Genomic DNA, 19,983 nt, shown 5'->3' with positions numbered 1-19,983 from the left:
GGTTATCTGGGTGGTTCCCCAGTCTTGACTGGGGTCACTTGTGTCCTTTTGGTCAGCCGTGGGTTGAGAAGGCACCTCTTCCAATCTCTGTGCTCTCATGTCTAGGAGTCATCTGGTCCTAGGCGGGTTTAGGGAGGCCTCCGATGGGACACCTGGGCTCTTCTCAACATATCCTCGTCCTCCAGAAGACTGGTGCAGGCTTGCTCGCATGGTGCTGGCAGGGCTCTAAGAGAGCATGGGAAGTCACAAGGTCTTTTGACTAGCCTTAGGATCAGCATGCTATCGCATCTGTTGAACTTTCTTGGTCCAAACAAGTCACAAGGCAGCCCACATTCAATAGGAGGAGAAATAGACTTTACTTCTTGTTGGGAGAAACTGCAAAGTTTCTCAAAGGGGCACAGATGTAGGTGGCGGGGAGGGGAGGTTGGGGGCATTTTGCAATCCACCTGCTATATCCAGCCTCTGAAGTTTCTTGTTTTCCCTCCTCCAAGGTCTGAGTGGGAGAACGTGACTTGGTCACCAGGGAAGAACTGGGAAGGGCCTTGACCCTGTGACCTCCTGGGCTTCTTCTAGGTCTGACATTTTGGGATAAGCTCCCGTTCTTCTGTTAATGAGTTCATCACATCACCATCCAGCTGTGTGACCTTGGCCTCTTCACTTCTTCGCTTTCTGCTTCAGTTTCCTCATTGGTGAAATGATGTAGTTGGATTAAATCTGATAATTAGGTTAGACGATGAATGATCGGAAACCTACTCTGTGCCGGAAGATGTGCCACATATAGGGCTGGAAGATCTGAAAGGGCCTGCCTGGCTGGTATGGGTGGACATGCTGGCAGGGGGCAGAGTGCCCAATGGGGTGGAGACAGAGACCAATTGCAACGTGAGTTCATATCTTCTACCTCTGTGGGGAAGTTGGCTCCCCAGTCTAAGCCAGTTTCCCCTTTGGCAAAACCGCATGTATTTGGTAAGATCTTAACTGACAGCACATTAGTTAATTGCGAAGTGTGGTGCACCTGTCAGTGGCTGGGGTCACTAGCCCTCTCCTGGACATTGGCCTTGGAGAGCTGCAAGGATTCTCCTCACTTCTGCTAAAATCTGATGTTAGATTCTCACTGTTAAATCAGTGCTCCTTGGGCTGACAAAATATGGAGGAACTTGCTGGATTCGACATGAAGGGGTGAAGGTTGTAGAAACGGGGTCATCTCTGTTGTCAGGGGGAGAGGGCTCAGGGAACTAAGTCTTGCAAATTGAGCTTTTGCAGATTCAGATTCAACTGACATCTTGGTCATCTGCCATCCCAGGTGCTCTCTTGGATGTCACTGCATTTGTTTTCATCCTCGCCGTGGCTTTGCTGGGCAGTGCTCCCTTCCCACTGTAGAAACAAGGCTGCTGTAGCATGTGGCTCAGAGAAGCACAGAGACCTTCCTTTCTCCACACAGCCAATCGCTGAGCATTTAGAATCTGTCTCGTGCCGACTAGATGTGAGGAGATTGTGGCTACAGCCTTGAGATGAGGTTTGGATGGAGCTCGTCTCCTTCCATTGGTATTGCTTTTCCCACCACATCACACTGGGGGCTGCTCAGTTCTGGGACCCCTGGGAGCAGAACAAGCTGGTATGGGCATCAAAGGCCGTGTGAATAGTATTCAGGTTAGAGGAACCAAGAACTTGCTGACAACAGGGACCCAGGATAAAAACAGTCATAGCTAAGATTATTAAGGACTTTGTGCCAGGCATGGTGCTAAGCCCTTTGCAAATAGTAGCTCATGGAATCCTCAGAAGAGCCTTGTGAGGTTTTTGCTATTTAGGTGACTTGTCCAAGGTCACACAGACAGTGAGAAAGAGTCTGGGGTGTGGATCCCAGTGGCGTGGTTCCATCCGTAGTGTAGCACTCTTGGCTAAGGTGGTGGGCCAGGTGCTTGCTGCCTTAGGTCTCCCCAGGCCCCCAGGTGATGAGAGGTGGTGTGCTACCTGGGGAAAACAAAAGGACTGTCTGTGTCCAGGAAGGTGCAGCTGGGTCTTCTATGAGTCCACTCCAAGTAGGACAATGTATGGAGAAAAAGTGCATGTGGAGAGAGCATCTGAGGTCAGGCTTGCTTTTTCAGGGAGTTGATGCATCATTTAGATACCCAAGGCCATTAGCTCCCTCCAAGGGTGGTGCTCTCTGCTTAGTTGTTTATCATGCCCAAGGGCATGAAATTGATTCCAGAAAGCTTGTCTATTTCCTCTGCCTTCTCCTGCAGAGGCGGGTAGAGTGGGTTTGTGTGCACAGGGCTAGATAGGATGAGGGACACCCTCGGGTTGGCAACATAACTCATACAGGCATATCTCTTCAGCGGGCTTTGCGATGTCATCTCCATGTCCAAGAGTGGGTATCTTCCCAGGGTTGAGAGGGTCAAGGGTAGAGTGGCGTCAAAGCAGAAATGGGAACAGTGGGTTGGAAGGAGCAAACGCAAGACCATCAGGTGATTAGGTAACTGGGTGTAGGGATCAGAGCACAGTCCTGTGTTATTCTAAGAAATGTTCTGGTGGGTACTGCAGAGCTTAGAGACCATGGATGTGAACCTGGTAATGGGTTTTGCAAAAAGTGGAACAAGATGTGGGCCATTCTCTATGTGTGTTGCAAAAACCAGTGTCAGACATTGGTGGATTTTGATCCACCAATAATCAAAATAAAGACAGTGTTGATAATAAAGGCAGAGGCAATAATCACATTGCAACAAATATTTAGTGAACACCTATTCTGATTCAGGTTCGAAACTAGACCCAAGGATATAATGATGAAAAAGGTGTGGTCCCAGAGCCCATGGAAATCAGAATGAGAGAGAGTGTGTGTGTGTGTGTGTGTGTGTTGGGGGGGCGGTAGTGGAGATTCCCACAGGGGCTCATGCCTTTATTAAGTTTGCTGTAAAAAAGATGAAAAAAGTGCTTGGGCTTGGGGGAATTCAGAGAAGTGGTTACCCAGTCTAGGTCTTAAGAATGACTTTGTTTGGGGCGCCTGGGTGGCTCAGTGGGTTAAGCCACTGCCTTCGGCTCAGGTCATGATCTCAGGATCCTGGGATCGAGCCCGGCATCCGACTCTCTGCTCAGCAGGGAGCCTGCTTCCTCCTCTCTCTCTGCCTGCCTCTCTGCTTACTTGTGATCTCTGTCTGTCAAATAAATAAATAAAAATCTTTAAAAAAAAAAAAAAGAATGACTTGGTTTCATGAAGGATGGTGCATGCTTTTCCATCAGCTGGGGCTCGTAGCCATAAGCAAGAGGAGTGACTCTGACTGATTAAGCAGAAAAGGACTCTATTAGAAGAACAGTGGGTGTCTCATCTAATCACAGGGAGGGCTGGAGAATCAGACTAAAGACTGAGATTTCAGGAAAGATGCTTTCTGTACTCTTGGCCCAGACTGATGGGGGAAACCCCAACCATTGCTGTTGTCCCAGCAGATACCAGGGAACCTCAGCGGCTCCTGCCACTCCCCACCAATTGTGCTTCTGGGCCAGGAACTCAGTACTACTATCACTTCTACCAAACCTGGACACCTCTATGTCTATCCTCACCAGCACAGTGGCTTCTGGGCAATGAACTTAATCAAATTCCTCCCTCTCAAGTGAAGTGTCCTATGGGTGAGTCTGATTAGTGGGGTCTGGATCATCAGTCTGTGCCCATCTGCTGCAAAGGAGGCTAGGTAAGGCTCATGAGGCTGGAGACTCCCAAACTCAGCAAGGATATTTGTGGGCAGCCAAACCAGCTGACAACAAACACGCTAAAGTCCACTGCAAGGATGGAGAGAGAGAGAGAGATGAATGTATAGGGAGAATAGGAAATGTATCTTTGCTTTGCCAGTGAACCTCCTGCCCCTAGTTCGTGTCCGGCCAGGTAGATAGCTGTATAATGAATGAATAAATGGCAGTGACGGGTGCTGCTGATCATGGGGCACGGGTAAACTGGCATTCAGTTATGGATATCCCGGGAAAGAGTTAAGTCATCTGGACAGCACCTTGTGTCTTACCTGGGCCATCTTGTCAACCAGTCTGCTATCTGGGTGATTGATTTGATTCCTGACTCTCTGGAGTTGGGCAGTGATCTAGTTCTTAGGATTAGGCAGAAAGGAATTGACCCAGTTCAAACAGGGCAGGTTGAAATAGCCTGGTTGACAATTAAAACATGCATCTATTTCAACAATTTCTTGTTCAACTGTAACTCCAATGGATACTCTCTTAACCAGCACCCGGTCTCCACTTCTTCCTCCCCATGTTTGTGTGTGCCTCAGGGAGAAGCTGTCCCTGCTCCTGCCCTGCCCCCACATCTTGGACTACCTGATTGGTCTAAAGTCATCGCAGTCCCTGCTGGTACTTGGTCAGGATGGGCCAGCGAGGTGCAAGGAGAGTTTTCCTGAGGGGTGAGGGGCAGGCTTTTGTACACTTCTGGAAGAGTCTCCGAGAGTTGCTTTCTTCTGGTTTTCTCTGAATATTGTCATCAGTGGATATAAGGCTTCTAACTGCCCTAGCCATCTTGTGGCCTAGTCTGAGGATGATGGATACACAAAAAAAGAATCACAGGGAAACAGGAGCAGACTTCCAGGTCATGCCACATCTGCACCCAGACTCTGCCCTACCTCCAGATTTCCAGGGCTAGTCAGTTTCCATGTACGTGAGCCACTTTGAGCTGTTCAGTGTTCAATGTACCTGAAAGCCCTCTAACAGCTACATTGATTGCTGGTTACTCATGTGTAATGGGCCCCTCTCCTCACCCTCAAATGCCTTCCCATTGGCACATGGGATGGTGTCCAAGATGTGTGAAGGAAGGTCCTTTCCTTTCAAGGAAGCTCTCTGCCTAGGGACCGACCCATCCCCCTTCCTCCCAGAGGAAAGACAGATAGAAAGACACTGGGATAGAAAGACACTGAGAATAGTTGTTAGCCCATAGTCACCTAGCATGAGGGGCTCTGAGCTTGAAGGACTTTGTCAGGGAGGTAACCCCCCTCCACCTCTTCTCACTGCTGGGGACTCAGATGGAAAGAGACCTTGGGCAGAAGTGTGGGGGGGGGGGCTAGAGCCCCCTGACCCATTATCATTCTCCAGCAAACAAAGATGGAGGCATTGCTTTCTGCCCTTATCCATGGCCTGGTTTGACCATAGTTCATCAGGGACCTTTGTGTCCAAATCACCCCCTACAGCGACATGGGCTGGTCCCATATTGCTTAAAGAGAAGTAGAGGGCCCTGTGTTCCAGAGCGCTCCAACTGCTCCATATTTCCCTGGGAGGGGAGTCGGGTGGAACATAAATAAGACAATTTATTCAGAGAAACCATCTCCCCTATTTACATTTAAATTGAATAATTTAAAACACCTTTACCCATTTCCATAAATTATCCCCCATTGGACGGGCAGTCCAACTGTGTGGAGGGGGTGCTGTCCAGGGGGAAAGGCCTAATTACATTCTCTGCTACAGGGCTGAGGTGGGAGGGGAGATGGGGAGGTGGGGAGGGGTAGGCAGGCCCAGGAGGAGGGAGATCCAGAGGAGGCAGATGTTTGCCTGGCACTGGCAGGAAGAAGGAGGGCACTAATAAGAGGCAAGTTCCCTTTAAGAGCTTTACAACTGAGAGGGGAAAGGCAAAGAAGTCTTCCTTTTATCAGAGGAGTAAGGTGTTTGGGACCAGCCAAGGACATCTCTCAGTTTGCTCTGGGTCAACATTCCTCTGCTTACAGCTCCTGCAGATCCAGTGTCTGGCCTGGGGGCAAAGAGGAAGCGGTGGAAAGAAAAGGTTTCCCCAACACCTGTTACTTGCCAGGGCGCACGTGGAGTGCTGGGGGCAGCAGGGCTAACCAGCCCAGCCCTGCCCTTCTGGGCTTCTGGAAAGAGAGGGAAAAACTGCTTCCAGGGACGCTGGGAGGGGCAGGATTGAGAGAGGTGGGCGGAGCTAGGCTTACAGAGAAGGGGCTCTCTGGACGGCCCTGGAAGGATGGGTGGATTTAGGGAGGTGCTGAGGAAGGCGGAAAGGTCTTGCTGAGAAGGGACCTGTGTAGAGAACAGGCTCTGAGGAGAGTAAGTTCAGGGGAGGGGGAAGAGGAGTTGCTTAGAGGGTGAGGTGGGTGTTTTCCCTTCACAGCACACCAAGACTGCGTGGGTAGAGCTGGGGCCTGGCCATCCTCTGTCACTAACTCTGGTTAGGCCTCTGAGGAAGGGGAGCCCTCCTAGTGCCCAAGTGCCTCAGTTTCCCTGCCAGGTGCCCAGGGAGGCTGCAGGCTCTTCCCAGGACCCCTGAAGCAGAGGGATCTGATTCCTAGCATTGGCCCAATTGATCCTCAGGGCACTGTGGTCCCCCTGCCTCCGGAATCTCCTGGGTGGTCTTCCTACTTCCCTGCCCTCCTGGGATCACCTCTGTCTGGCCTTCCCCAGAAACGGAGCTCCCTCCAACTCACTCCTCTCAATCAGGGTGGCTCTGGCCACAGAGTAGAGCCACAAATGACTCAGTCTTCTCCTCCATTAAAGACAAAGTGGCAGGTGAATCGCGTGGAGTAGGGGTAATTTGGCTTGGCGAGGGGGACAGTGAAGGAGGCTGGTGACAAGCCCTTTGATGCTTCTGACAGCCCTGGGAGGCAGGCTTGATTAGCTCTGCTTAAGAGATGAGGGGACAGAGGCTCCGAGCTGGAGAAACCAGAATTTGAACTTTGTTCCGTCTGCCTTGAAAGCCGCTGCTGTTGATCACAGACCGATCTCTGTGGCTCACTAGGATGCTGACCAGCTAGTCACACTGTGCCATGGGCCATGTGAGCAGATGGGGCATAAACCTCTCTGAAAAAACAAATAAAAGTAGCTGTGCTGGTGCTGAAATCCGTGCATTCCCCTTGCATGTTAATGGAACCTAACCCAAGAGTTTCTTTGTCATCACCATGGGCCCTCCTGGGGGAGGAGGGGCACATCCAGCAGGGAAAAATGCCTGCAGGTTAAGGCACACCTGGTCCTTTCTCCCTATTTTCAGAGCTAAGGTTCTTGAAATAAGTTCCTCTATTCTCAGAAAGAGATGTCTCCCCCAGAGGCCTCTAAGCCTGCCCCCAGCAGCTGCTGTCCCCACTGGTCAATCCAGTGGTTTTATCCTCCCATACTGGAACCAGACAGGGGTAGTTTCAGATCCTGAACCTGTCATTTGCTAGCTGTGTGACCTTGGGAAAGTCACCTGCCCTCTCTGGACCTGAGTCTCATTAGGATCAGAACTCTGATGTCTGAAAGTGGTTGTGAGAATTAGAGGAGACTGTGTAGTGAGCTGCATGGCAGAGAGCTCAGCACACAGAGCAGTTACTCAATAAACGTCAACTTCTTTTCTGACAGTTCTGCCACCTGGTGATGAGGTCTTCCCAGCTACCCCTGGCCTTTTCTGGGAGACCTTCCACAGCTGGCTCCCTGTGATGACCGCCTCAATGCTTGGTGTCCTTTAGACACTGAGGTGTTTGTTTTGTAGCAATTGACTTAAAGCCATTTGTGTCTTCCTCCACTTGTGTCTCATTTTCCTTTTCTGTTACAAGATGCAAAGTAATACTTAACCTTACAGAGGTGCTGTGAAAATTAGGTTCAAAATAACGTGGATTCAGCACCCAGTACAATGTGGGGCACAGGGCCATCACTCAGCAGGAGCACTGTTGCCTGTGGGTGGGTGGGGTAGGCTGGTCCCCATCAGGTAGGGTCCTCCCTGGTGGAGATGCCTCCTGTCTTACTTTTCCAGCACCCCACAGAGGAAGTCCCCATCCTGGAGGGTTCAGGCTCCTGGGGAAAAAGTCTGCCTCCCTGCCTTCATTGGCTCTCAGGACATTCCTCTTATGAAGTTGGTAACTGTGCATTAACAATTGACGAAGCGGTTGCAGGTGTGGTTGGGATGACAGTGGAGCTATTTAGGGATGATTTTCATCATCAAAATAGGGTGATCTTCAAAATAGGGATCTCCTATTTAATCAACAAAGAGCTTTCGAGCATCTGAATGATAGAGCAAAGCAATCTCTGAGTTGCATCCTGGACTCCTGTTTGGGGACTGGAGACATCTCCAGGTCCCAGCCCAGACATGCCCCCCAATACCATTTTGCACATGCCAGCTGAGTCCCAGGGATGGTTAATTAGCCAAGTTCCATCACCCTGGGAGAAGGGGCCAGCAAAGGCTGGTGTCATGGGGGAATGGATTATGACTTGGACACAACTGGCTATTTGATTTTTTAAATGAATTTCTAATTTCAGACTTCTAATGAATTTCTAATTTATGTGGACTTCAGTTTCCTCATAAAACAGGGGATTTGATTAGATGAACCCCAGGGTCATCTGTAAATTTTAGAGTTCAGAATTTTGAGGTCTCACCTGAATCCCTCTTGCTGTATGTGAAACGAACAGAGACTATAGACTTGGTATAGACACTTGTATTTGGTAGTAAGTGACCAACATCACATTAAGTCCTAGAAGGCTGTGGTTTTTAGTCTTTCATAGTAGAAGAGCTTTGGTGGGATTGTATTCTAATTAAATATTTAATGGGAGTTATTTGCCTGTTCAAATCACTGCTACCACCTTGGGGATGGTCTCCTTTGTGTTCTTATTTGCAGCTTGTCTGCAAATGGCAGAGCTAAGCCCAGCTGGAAATCTACCCCCCCCCACCCCCAGACCACGTGGGATCCAGGGATCCAAATAGGTTGTCTGAAGAGCAAAGGAAGGTTTCGGGGCTCTGAAGCTGCCCTTCCTACTCCACTTCCTAGAGCCGCTTATGGTACTGACAGCAGGATCCAGGGAATGGGCTCAGGTCCGTATTTGGGGCTGCTCTTCATTCGGCCTGCTCTCCGAGAGCAGGGGAGAGAATATGTGCTTTTTCTCTATGTTAATAAAACCCAAAATGAGTCTTCATTAAGGGCTCCATTAAGAAGCCACTGTTATTCTTGGCACTCGTTAATGTTGCTGCTTACTGCTAAGTTTCCACACTGGCGCTTTCCTGGGGCTTCGCAGGGCCCCCTTCCCGTGCTGGAGAGCTGCTGATAAGAGAGACCTCAACTGGCTGAAGCTCAGAGGCAGGAGAACTGGGGCTTCCCCAGTACATTTCATCCATTCCCCTGTCTCTGGACAATTGTCTGTCCAACTTCAAGAGCCTCTGGGAGCAGCTTGTGTAAGGGGTTTGTAGCTCTGCTTGGAAGTTCTTCTTCATGTCTAACTGTCCTCTTTCACGGCATTGTGAGCCAGTTTGAACTCTTCATTAAGATGATAAGATGATGAAAAGTATCTTTCTTTCTAAGAGCATCTTGCTTTCTTTCTCCTTCTGAGTTCAGGTCCTAGATTAATTTCAATAACTTCCCTGTGGGAAGACCCATCCCAAGATAACAGCTGTGGTTAAGCATGTCTCTTAGGGTCATGCTCATCTCTCCCCATTTGTGCCCTTCTTCTGTCTCTAGTTCCCATCTTTACCCTTGTTTTCTCCAGGCCTCAGGACAACTCCCAGACCTTTATCAGGACCTGTGGACTGCCTGACGCCTTCTCCCCAAAACACCAACTAACGTACATTAAATGCATACTGTGTGCCAAGCACCATGCTAGGTCTTCTATCTCATTTAGCCAGAATCACAATCCCTCCAGTAACTGGTATCATTTTGGAAATGAAAAAGGCAAAACAAACCATGACAACAAAACAAAAAAACTGAGCCTCAAAGGGATTCAGATCTTTGGCCACACAGGTGGTTAAAGGTAGAGCCAGAATTGAACCCTGGAGTTCTGACTCCAGGTAGAATGCCCCACCTGCTTCACTGAGCCACCTTTGTCTTCTCCCTTCTTCGGGTCTCAGCATAAGGACCAGCAGACATAAGAAAAGGCTTAGATCCACAGCTGGTGGTTTGCTGCTGATGTGACAAGAAAAAATTAGACTAAGTTCTTCTCTCACATGTCCGAACTTTCCCATCCAAGTGCATGTTGGTCCTTCCGTGTAGCCCACTCCGACAGTTCGCCCTCCGACAGTTTGCTTATATGCCAATCATGTACCATTGTCGGCACTTCTGGAACTCCCCTATGGCATATGGTCTTGACTTTGAGTAAATATTTATCTCTTTTTCAGGGTGAACTGTATCTTTGGAAATACCCCAAAGCCATGTGGATTCAAGTTGGAGGAATCAGGTAAGGCACCAAAGTAGGTGATTCTACTTTGGCTCACTACCTTTTCAAACATTGCTCAGTGAAATGTAGTTTAGACAGTCACTGTTCCACAGGTCCCAGCTTCTTGCTGTGCAGAAGATTTCTTGAATGTCTCAGAATCTTGATGCGTAAAATAAAGCTTGAGTGGCTATTTGATGGGGAAGAGGGGTGAGGGAAGAGTGGACACTGATGTTCAAAACCAAATGGCCCATGACCTTTCCTCATGATTTTAAGCCACTTTTTGGGTCTGGGGAGTTGGAGTTCTCCTGACAGATGCATTGGTTCTCACATACTGGGTCAGCGTGGCTATCAGTGCTGCATGGTCTAAGACACAATACATAGACATGATTTCTCTTCTGCCCATGACAAAGGTATGGCTAAACCTTTTATGAAACAATTCCTTGTTCTTTTTTTTTTTTTTTTTAAACAGGAATCTGTTTCTTTGCCTTAGCTGAGCAATTCAGTCATCATTCTCATTGTTAAGTATCCCTTTCAGTGAACTAAATCTTTTGCCTTTTTCAGCATTTCCACTAGCTTCAGGGAGGGCAGGAGAGGGGCTGGACAGTTGCTTCTGGCAATGCCCTGGTTATCATTTTTTCTTTCAACCTGGTGTGTCTGTGACATCCCATTGTCTTGGACATTATCTCACTTCCAGACATTTCTTTGAGCCTCTTAAGTGTCCTCTTTGCAAGCTTTCCATGCCTTAGGCTCCGTTTGGCCCTGTTTTTCAGGCTTCAGGAATACCTGCTCACTTTTTAATGAGCCACTTCCTGTCTCCATCAGGCCAGCTGTGGTAGAGATAGAGAATACGTGATGGGTTGATACATGTCAGTCTCTCTCGTCTTCTGCTTTCAGGGAAAATCTGTCTGGTGAAGTTATTGTCATATGAAGATTTTGTAGTTTAACAGGGGCCCCTGGAGTTAGGTGCTCTTGCCTTTGTTATTTTAGACAAGTTCAATGAAAACCTTGGAGAATTAACCACCTCTGTGAGCTTCAGTTTTGTCATCTGTGGAGTGGGAGTAGTAATAACTCCATCCTGTGAGGTCGTGAGGACTAAAGGAGATGATTCATGCAAAGAGCTTGGCTGGTGGCTGATACAGACTAGAAGCTCAAAAATGAAAGCCGTTATCATGATTACCAACTTAATAGTGACTCCAGCTGGCTGTGAGCTAGAGCGGCCTTTGGGCAGGTGAACTCACCGAGTGGAGGGTGCTGGAAGCTGTCCATGGTGCTGCAGCCGTTCGGCGGAGATCAGTAAATGTCAGCGATCGCCTATTTTGTGTCTGGTACTCTGCTAAGCACCAGATTCTTTACACAAAGGGAAAGCTTTTTGTCTGGATGCCCAGTCAGTCTCACGTGCACATAGGTGAGAGTGACACGCCCTTGTTAGTAAGCACAGGACTGTCTCATGGGCATGCATATATGTAGGCATTTAGAAAAACATGGTGTGTGTGTGACGTGATTGTATTTTGTGTGTGTCCCCGTGGGTGCGTGTGTGTGCATGTGCACGTGCATGGGGTGGGGTGGGGATAAATGGTGAATGGGCGGGGCTGAAGTGAAGAAGTGAAAGAGGGATACTGCTATAATGTAACTCACCTGGGTAAACTAGCTGGTGAGAAGGCCCCAGCTTGGCCACCAGAGAGAGGCTGACTTCCCAGAACTTCCTGGGGAGAATGAAAGGGACACTGGCCCCCATCCCATGCCCCTCCTGGCCCACCAGAACAGAATAAATCTGAAGCCAGAGTGGAGCTGCTCTCCTGCAGGGCATTCCAAACTAATTTTCTGGTACATTATACACTTGGCCTTTTGAACAATCAATAGCCTTAAATGCTGTTTGGTTCCTGCAGCCAAATCCAAATGAAATAAGACATAATCCATCTGGCTGAGATGGCCAGAGCAGGAGGGGAAGGAGAAAGAAAGAGGGAAGCTAGAGCTGCCCTGGGGATCTCTGCTTGGCTCAGGGAAGCGGGGGACTAGAGGGACCTGCCAGCTCTTGAGGGAATGGGCTTTTAAGAGATATTGGTGGCTGGTTAATCACATTCACATTTGTCTCAATGCATCCTATCCATAGAGCTGTCACTACAGCAGTAGTGAAGTTCAAGTGGGGAAGGGCTAGGATAAGACGCAGGATGCAGGGTTGAGAGTGAGGGATGATGTGGTTGTCTTAGAATCCTGGATGGAAGGGTCTGGCTTGGGTTTTAATCTGAGGTTAGATTTGAGACATAATCCCCTAGAAGTCCCGAGATGGCACCAAGCAGGGTATCCCTGGGGGCAGGGACTGTGGTCCTAGAAAGGCTTGGGGCTGCTTGGAGGAGTCCATACCTGGCTCAAGAGAAGATAGTATGGTCTCTGCAGACCCTGTTCTGGCAGAAAGTAGGCTCTACTCTGGGGCTCTACCTGGCAGAGGGTGGGATGTGAGGAGGTGGATGGGGTTTCTACACAGAGGAAGAGCAGAATCAGCCTCCTTCAGAGCCCCTGCTCCCATAGGGTGGAACTCCTAGGAGGACAAACAGTGAGCATCTTAGGTGTCTCTGACGCCTCTGACAGCCTAGCTGGGAAGACTGCATCCCAAGGACCTCCAAATGTCCTCTGCTTCTCCCCCACCCTCAGAGCTGTGCCCCACTCAGACGATCAAATTGAAGGAGTCGAAGCCCAACTCAGGGCTCAACTTCCCCATCTCTTTTAGAAATGGTCTACAGACCATTTAGACAGTCTAGAGACTGGTAGGTGGAGGAGGCAGACCTCCGCTGGACCCAGGGGCCTGGGTCATTTCCCTTGCAGATGAACTACCCAGACAGTGGGAGAAACAACATTCATGGTGCGAAGTCAGTCATGTAGCCGCACGGCGAGATGTGGGGGAGGCAGGAACACATCTTCCCAAGGGACTATCTGGGAGTGGTTTCCCTGGGGAAGGCATGTAGCGGGGATGGGGCGGGAGGAAGGAAGTGGCATCTCTCTTGTCCTACCATGTACCTGGTGCTGGGGAGTGGGACCCACTCTAACTGCCTATCTGCATCTTCAAGCACTGCGGGGGGCATCTCAGCCTCTGGGAGCAGTGGGGTCGGGAGTGTGGGAAGGCCAATAAGGGACATGTCAAGGGCCAGGAAGCTTATGGTGGATACAGTCCCGATCCAGAGAGAGCCTCAAAATGGGCAGGCAGAGACTAATATGGGGAGTGGTGGAAAGGTGGGGAGAACCCAGGCTCAGCATTTCCTTGGGCTGCTGGAGGCTTCCCAGCTACTCACGGCCAGGGTCCTGGGACAACCCTCTAGCACTTGGCTCTAGCGGGCCCTGCTCAGCTGGTGGACTGTTCCTGCTTCCGAGGTCCAGGGCAGCTCAGCCTTCAGCTAGCAGAGCGGCAACAATCCAGCGGTGGCAGCCGCTCTGTAATAAGGGCGGGGCCTGCACACTTCTCCGACGGGTAATTATGCTTAGAGCATGTTCTATGGAGATGCAGGGCTTGTCTGACAAGGCACGCTCTTGTTACTGCTGCTGAGGCAGCTTAGGAGCGGAGCGGAGAGGCCAGGGCCTAAAGGTGACGGTGCCGCTTGGGGAAACTATCAGGGATAATGAGCTGCTGATCCCAAGGGGCACGCGTCCAGTTGGGCACCTCTGTTCCTCCCCTGACCAGGGGAAGGAAAGCAAGGGGGTGGGGGGCTCAGCAGGAGGATTCCTTCAACACAGGGAGTGCTGGGGAATGTCATGTACATACGGTAACAGTTACAACAATTGATTATTTATAATTATTATAATAGCAGAGACACCAATATTTATATCGTGTTCTGTGATTTTCAAAGCATTTTCACATTTGCTTTCGCCATAATCCTTTCATGGAGGGACAGATCTTTATCCCCATTTGAATGATGAAAATGGGAATGGCTTGGTCATGATCACTGGGCAGAGCCATGTCCCAGCCTGGTTTCCTGACTTGGATGTCAAACCTCCTTCTCTGTCTCCCAAGTTGGTCAAGATATCCATTACAGCCTGGCTCCCTGGTGTCACTCCAGAGGCTCTCGTGTGAGGTGTCCCATGGTAGGAGTTTTGGGAGGGGAGCCCTGGGTTCCTGCATCGGGAAGTTCCTGCAGCAGGACAGGCCAGTCACCAGGGGTGGAGTGAAGCTGATCTGAACGCTGAGTATTTCCACAGACTTAACGCCCTAGCTGTGCCGCCATTCTGGGAGGGAGCTGTGACACGATTGTCACCTGCATGAGCAGGTCTGCTTTAAAAGACGCTGCATGACAAACAGCCGTTCCCATGCAGCACCCATGTGAAAATGGTGCCAAGGAACACCTCTTGGACTCTGCACTGAGAATCTGGGAACCAGAAAAAATGACAGGATTGTTCTTTGGGGCTGAGGTCAACCAAGGAGGGCTTCCTGTCAGTGCAGTTCTGAGTGGAGTCTGGAAGGAAGCAGATGACAAGTGCATTAGAGGCAAAACAGAAGGCCTGGAGTGAAGGGATAAAAAGTTTGGGATGGTGAGCCTGTTAGCTTGGATGGGCCTAGAGGTGAAGCAGGTAGGTGGGTGAGGGGTCTGGAGAGCTGATGATGGAGACAGAAGGTCACAGGTGAATTTAATAAGCTAGAAATTAGAGAGACACTGAGGATTGTTAGACGGTAGAAATAAGATCAAAACAGAGTGTGGGATGCTTTGCAAAGCTTTGTGTAGAATGAAGGTTGGATGCAGAGACAGGACAGGTGTGGGCAGGTGAGTCCCTGAGATTTAGCCATGTCCCATTCTGACCTGGAGTTCGGATTGCTGACTGTGGAACGTGGAATACTCTGGGTGGCTGCAGGGCTTTAGAACCCTCTTCACATTCTGACCCAAGTTGGACTGTGTTCTGGAACTTAGCAGGATGGAGGGCTCCCACACCCCATTGCCCCGTCCCTCTACAGGGACTCAGCCTTCCCTCTACAGGATGCCAGTTCAGTGCTGGATCCAGCCTCAGGCTCCAGGAAAAAGCTTGCCGCTCTGGGAAGGGCCCTGCTGCTCCTTCTGCTTTGCTCTGAGGTGATTGATGGCTGTGGGGAGGTGGGTGAGCAGCCTTCCCTTTCCCCCATCCCCAGCCTGGTTCAAATGGTTGGAATGGGTGGGAAGCAGACTCCCAGAGTCGTGAAACAAGAGTGGCAGGGAGGGTAGGCCGGGGGTGGCCCAGATGTTCCGCAGGGTGGGTTTCTCGATGGAGTGGCTCATTCCAGGGAGCAGGAGGTGTGTGCAAAGCACCAAACAGTTAGCTTAATATCAGATTCTCCTGAGTAGACAAAAAAATAACATTTTGCTGCCTGATTTCTTGGGTTTCTCAAGCCCACCCCCCCGCCAGACTAGGGTCTTGAAAGACCCATGATGGTGGGGAATGAGGGGAAACTGAGGCTCAGCAAGAAGGAGGTGGTTTATCCTTAAAAGGTAGGCTCTATGAGCATAACTTGTCTTCCCTCAAGGCTGCCCTCTCTCTGTCTCCAGGCTGCCACTGTGTAACGGGAGGGGGTTCTCTGTGTCTCTCTCTGCCAGGTCTTCCTCAGGAATTTTAAAGGGACAAATCCTCTTCTCCAGATTGGGGGTGGGGGAAGCCAAGAGCTATCGGCACCTGTAAAACCAATTTAAAAATCAGTCTAGCCAACCAGCCCCCAAAGGAACCAAAGGGAGCTATAGAGTAACTCAAAAGCAGACACTAATGGAGGAGAAAAGAAATGTAGTTACATATTCATCAGCTTTTAAATATTCATGAGGATTGTAAAGCAGATTAATTTTCATGCCTCATTTCTCCCGCGGTTCTCGCTGTCCATATTTTACCGCAGTAACAGAAGAAGAAGGAGCTATGGATCACTCGGCCAGTGCCCTCAGCATCACTTAAGGGGCAGTGTGCATGTGTGTGCGCACATGTGCGCGTGTGTTTGTGTGCATGTGTGGGTGGGGGGCAGGGGAACAGGAGGGGCTGTCTCTGTGGAAGGGAAGGTGTTCTTCTCCTGAGGGAATGGCCTCTTGGCCAAGCCGGGACGCTGCGAGGACAGCAGCAGGACAATGTGGGGAGGCCGTGGAGGTGTCTGAGGGAGGGGAACCATCTGGAGCAGAGAGGACTCTGGGGGCATCGAGTTAACTTGTGGCCTCCCCTGGGTGAAGAGGGAAAAGGACCTTCACCAGAGTCAGCAAGGTTTTCCTCTACACTCCCCTGAGCTAACTGTCTGAGACCAATGATTCACTGATGGAGCAAGGTGAGAGAGCAGGGCGGGCACCAGACAGAGTATGGAAGGTGCCGGAGACACAGAAGAACAGAAGGGAGGGGAGAGCACCTGAGAGGGAGCAGAGCCAGAGAAGGAGACAAAGGGGCCGCTGGGGGCCCATCTGTCCCAGGGGGAGGACGTTAGATAACAGGACAGAGGATGAAATGGTGAGAATGGAGGGTAGACATCTGGAAGGACTTGCAGATCCCAGGGCTGTTGGGAGAGATCTTCTGGGGGGTGGGAGAGATCTTCCCCGAGTCATACCCCAACTGCTGCTACCCCACAGAGTGACAGCAGCCTGAAGGGAGAGGTGTCGCAGGGGCTGCTTGGGAACCACAGTCAACAAGCGTCCTCGTCTGAGGGACCAGGCAGAGTTAGAGGGGAAGGAAGTGTCAAGTGCACACTATTGGGAGCCATCCTAGAGACAAGAGCAGCAGGTGTTGTTGTCCACAGTCATGGATGGGAACCAGGCAGCATGCAAAGGACCAAAGATGGGCCCTGGGGGACAGAGCCACGGATGCAGCCGTTCCTTGGGGCCCTGGTATATGGCTCCTGGGCATGGATGTCCCCCGACAGCCCTTAATGGTTCAAGCCAACTTTCTTGGAATGAGAGGAGGGATGACCTTGTCTCTGAAGAGCCCATCCTGGTTTGCCAGTGGCTGCCCACTTCCGTGTCTGCAGAAGGATATTCCCCCAGCTTCCCTCCCTCTGTGCTGGATATCTCCACGAGGGTGTCTAGTACACATCTCAGACCTAACGCGTCCACACTCCAACGGACTGCCCCCAGCACGCAGACCCATTAGCTTGCAGCCTTCCCTGTGTTGGTCAGTGGCAACTCTACCCTTCTGGCTGCTCAGCCCAAAAAACTGAGGAGCAAAACACCCAGAATCTTCTGACTCTACTGGCCATTGCCCAGGCCCAGGCTCTGGCCTTCTCATGTCTGGATGATCAGAGTAACCCTCTGGTCTCTTTCAGGGGCCTCTCGGGCTCCTCAGAGTCTGGCCCCTCCCCCTCTATCTCTCTGACCTTGTCTTTTTATCAGTGCTATACTGGTCTCCCTGTTGTTCCTGGAGCAAGCCAGGCCTGCTTCCACTTCATGGTCTTTGTTTGCATGTGTGTTTCACTCCTTCATTTCCTCTAGGGCTTTGCTCAGTTTGCCCCCCTAGTGAAGCCTTCCCAAGCATGCTGTTGAAGACACTACTCCCTTCTTACAGAAGAGTACCCCAGTGAATAGTTACTGCCCAGGGAGCTTCCGCTTCTGCTCATGGAGGAGTTAACTGCTACAGTAATTGCACATCTGATGAAAACAACTGAAAAAGGGATAAAAAAAAAATGCCTGAAACTGTGACTTTCAGACAGTAGGCAACAGGTAGCCCCGGGTGAGGTCCCTGATAGAAGGGAGGCCCCACTTGTGGGAGCTGTCCACGGAGAGTTCTGAAAATCTGCAGAAGGGTCATTGAAACTTTCACTATGACCACTGATCTGCACATAATTGGAGTGAAGTACCACGAGATTGGGGGAAAGAGCTGCTGGAAAGCAGAAGACCGAACAATTCCTGAGCTCACACGGGGCTGGGGATGGCTCAGATGTACACGTCAGGGTGGTGAGGGCTTGTGGTATGTGGTACGGTGGGTATTACCTTAGAGGCCAAAGGCTGCCCTGGACCCATCTCACAGAGCTTCAGAGCAAGCCTTCATAGGGTCACAGTGATTCCAAACAACTGGGAGCCAGAACAGAGTCCTGCTCTCTCTAAAAGGCCTACGATGAAATCTAGAACCCCATGCAAAATTCATAATTCCCATCACCTAGTAAAAAAATAACAGTCATGCAAAAAAAAGGGAAACATGACCCATAACCAGGAGACGAGTCAATCAACAGACACAGATCCCCAAATTAGAAGGGATTAGCAGACAAGGATGCCGAAGCAGGCATTACAAATACGCTGCGTATGCTCAGGACTGTAGAAGAAATCATGAACACAATGAGGAGAAAAATGGAAGATTTCAAAAACCAAATGGAACTTATAAAGAGGGAAACAGAATATCCGAAGTGAAAAATACCATTAAACAACTAAGTGATTTTTATTTCTGCCACAACTGCTACCCAAACCACATGGAGGGTGGCGCCATTTTCCCCTTCTTGCTTATTCTCCCAGCAGCCAATGCCTCCCTGTCCTGTGAGGGCACTACCTTTGGTTGCTCAGTTCCCTAGGACTCTAGAAAAACAGGCGTCTTTTCTCGTTGATCCCAAATGCAATCTGGACTTCAGCAAGCAAGCAACAGCTTTTCCGAGCCTCGTTTCAGCTGATGTTTCCTGAATCCCTCCTGTGTCCTCTGATCTGAGTGCTCTGCTACCTGTCCAGCTCCATAGCGAACCCCTCTTCTCCATCAGTCTCCCTTTATCTAAGTAGTTCCAGAGCTCTTGCAATGGGGTGATAAGCAGGAGCTGGCCTGCCCTGTAGAGTTCCACATCTAGCCCAGGTGGCAGGATGAGAAGAAGGAAGTGACAAGGTTCAGGAGATCAGCAGGGATAAAGTACTTTAGAGAGCCATCTTCATCTGGAGGTCAGGGAAGACTTCGTGGAAGAGGTGACATTTCTGCTGGGTTTTGAAGGATGGGTAAGGTTTGGGCTGCTGGGAATGAAGGGACAGGTGCTGTAGGTGAAATAAGGCATCATCTTGAACTCCCTCACATCTTGTCTTCCCTTTCTGAACCCCCAGGTTCCCCCCTTCTCTAGGGGTTCTAATCAGCTCTTTTGCTCTCAGGAGTGAGTCCTGCGGGCTCCGGGCACCCAGATTTCCCCTGCGAACTAGTGATACTCCTGCCTGTAGCCTCAGATACCCTTTACCTCCTTGGGCTCTGACCAGATGGAACAGCGCCCCACAGGGGCAGTTTGTGGTAAAAAGCCTTTCCTGGACAGGTTCAAAACCCAGGTGCGGGGAGCGGGTTTGAGCCGAGACTCATGACTCAGTCTCTCTGGCCCCCCAGCCCCCCATTTGACTGCCCCTTGACCCCCAGCTCAGCATTGCTGCCATGAGGTTGGGGGGCCTCTGAGCATCTCATTTTCCAACTTCTCTCATCTCGTCCCCCCCCACCTCCCCCACTCTCTCCCAGCCTCCATTCTGGGTCTGTGATACGATCAGCTCCTACAAAGGGCAGTTTTTCACAGGCTGCTTCCCACATATCGCCTGACCTTCAGGATCACTGTGGGGCCCGGTGGGCGTGTGCAAATGAGCAGGGCCAGGAGAATGGTGCAGGTGCCTCTCCTTCAGGCGTGTTTGGTATAGATAAGGCAGCGTCTGTTTGTGACGGTGATGTCACTGCACAAAGCCCGAGACGGGAGGATTTGGGAGTGGGGTTCCCCGACACGAGAGGTTTGAGCATGGTGGGTGGGGAGCTCAGACTCGGGCTTCGAGGTGACGTGTGTGCCCCTCCTCACCTCCCACCTTCCTGGGTCTGCCACCTCAGAGTCTCCACCTGTCACCCAGGCCAGATGTTCCTCTTCTTCTTCCCCCACAAAAGGGTGGAGATGTAGTGGTGGCTGTGGGGCTGCCAGAGAGTCTGGGTGAGCTCTCCATCCCCCAGGGCTTCACCCACCTGTGACCCCAAGCCTACTGGCCCCAGCTGAGCCAG

General features: G+C 50.6%; 1 long non-coding RNA gene across 1 annotated transcript in view; it reads left to right on the top strand.

Moving 5' to 3' along the window:
* Window positions 1-10,054: 10,054 nt before the first annotated feature.
* LOC106005562 overlaps window positions 10,055-19,983 on the top strand; it is a 95,604-nt gene continuing 85,675 nt past the window's right edge. The window contains exon 1 of the long non-coding RNA XR_001179003.2: window positions 10,055-10,116. This is a non-coding gene — a long non-coding RNA (uncharacterized LOC106005562). The remainder of the gene's footprint in view (window positions 10,117-19,983) is intronic.

This window comes from Mustela putorius, unplaced genomic scaffold (assembly GCF_011764305.1).
Source record: "Mustela putorius furo isolate JIRA1106 unplaced genomic scaffold, ASM1176430v1.1 tig00000460_pilon_pilon_pilon, whole genome shotgun sequence".
Classification (NCBI taxonomy): Eukaryota; Metazoa; Chordata; class Mammalia; order Carnivora; family Mustelidae; genus Mustela; species Mustela putorius.
Note: the sequence above shows the minus strand (reverse complement) of the source record. Positions and strands in the feature narration are given on the sequence as shown.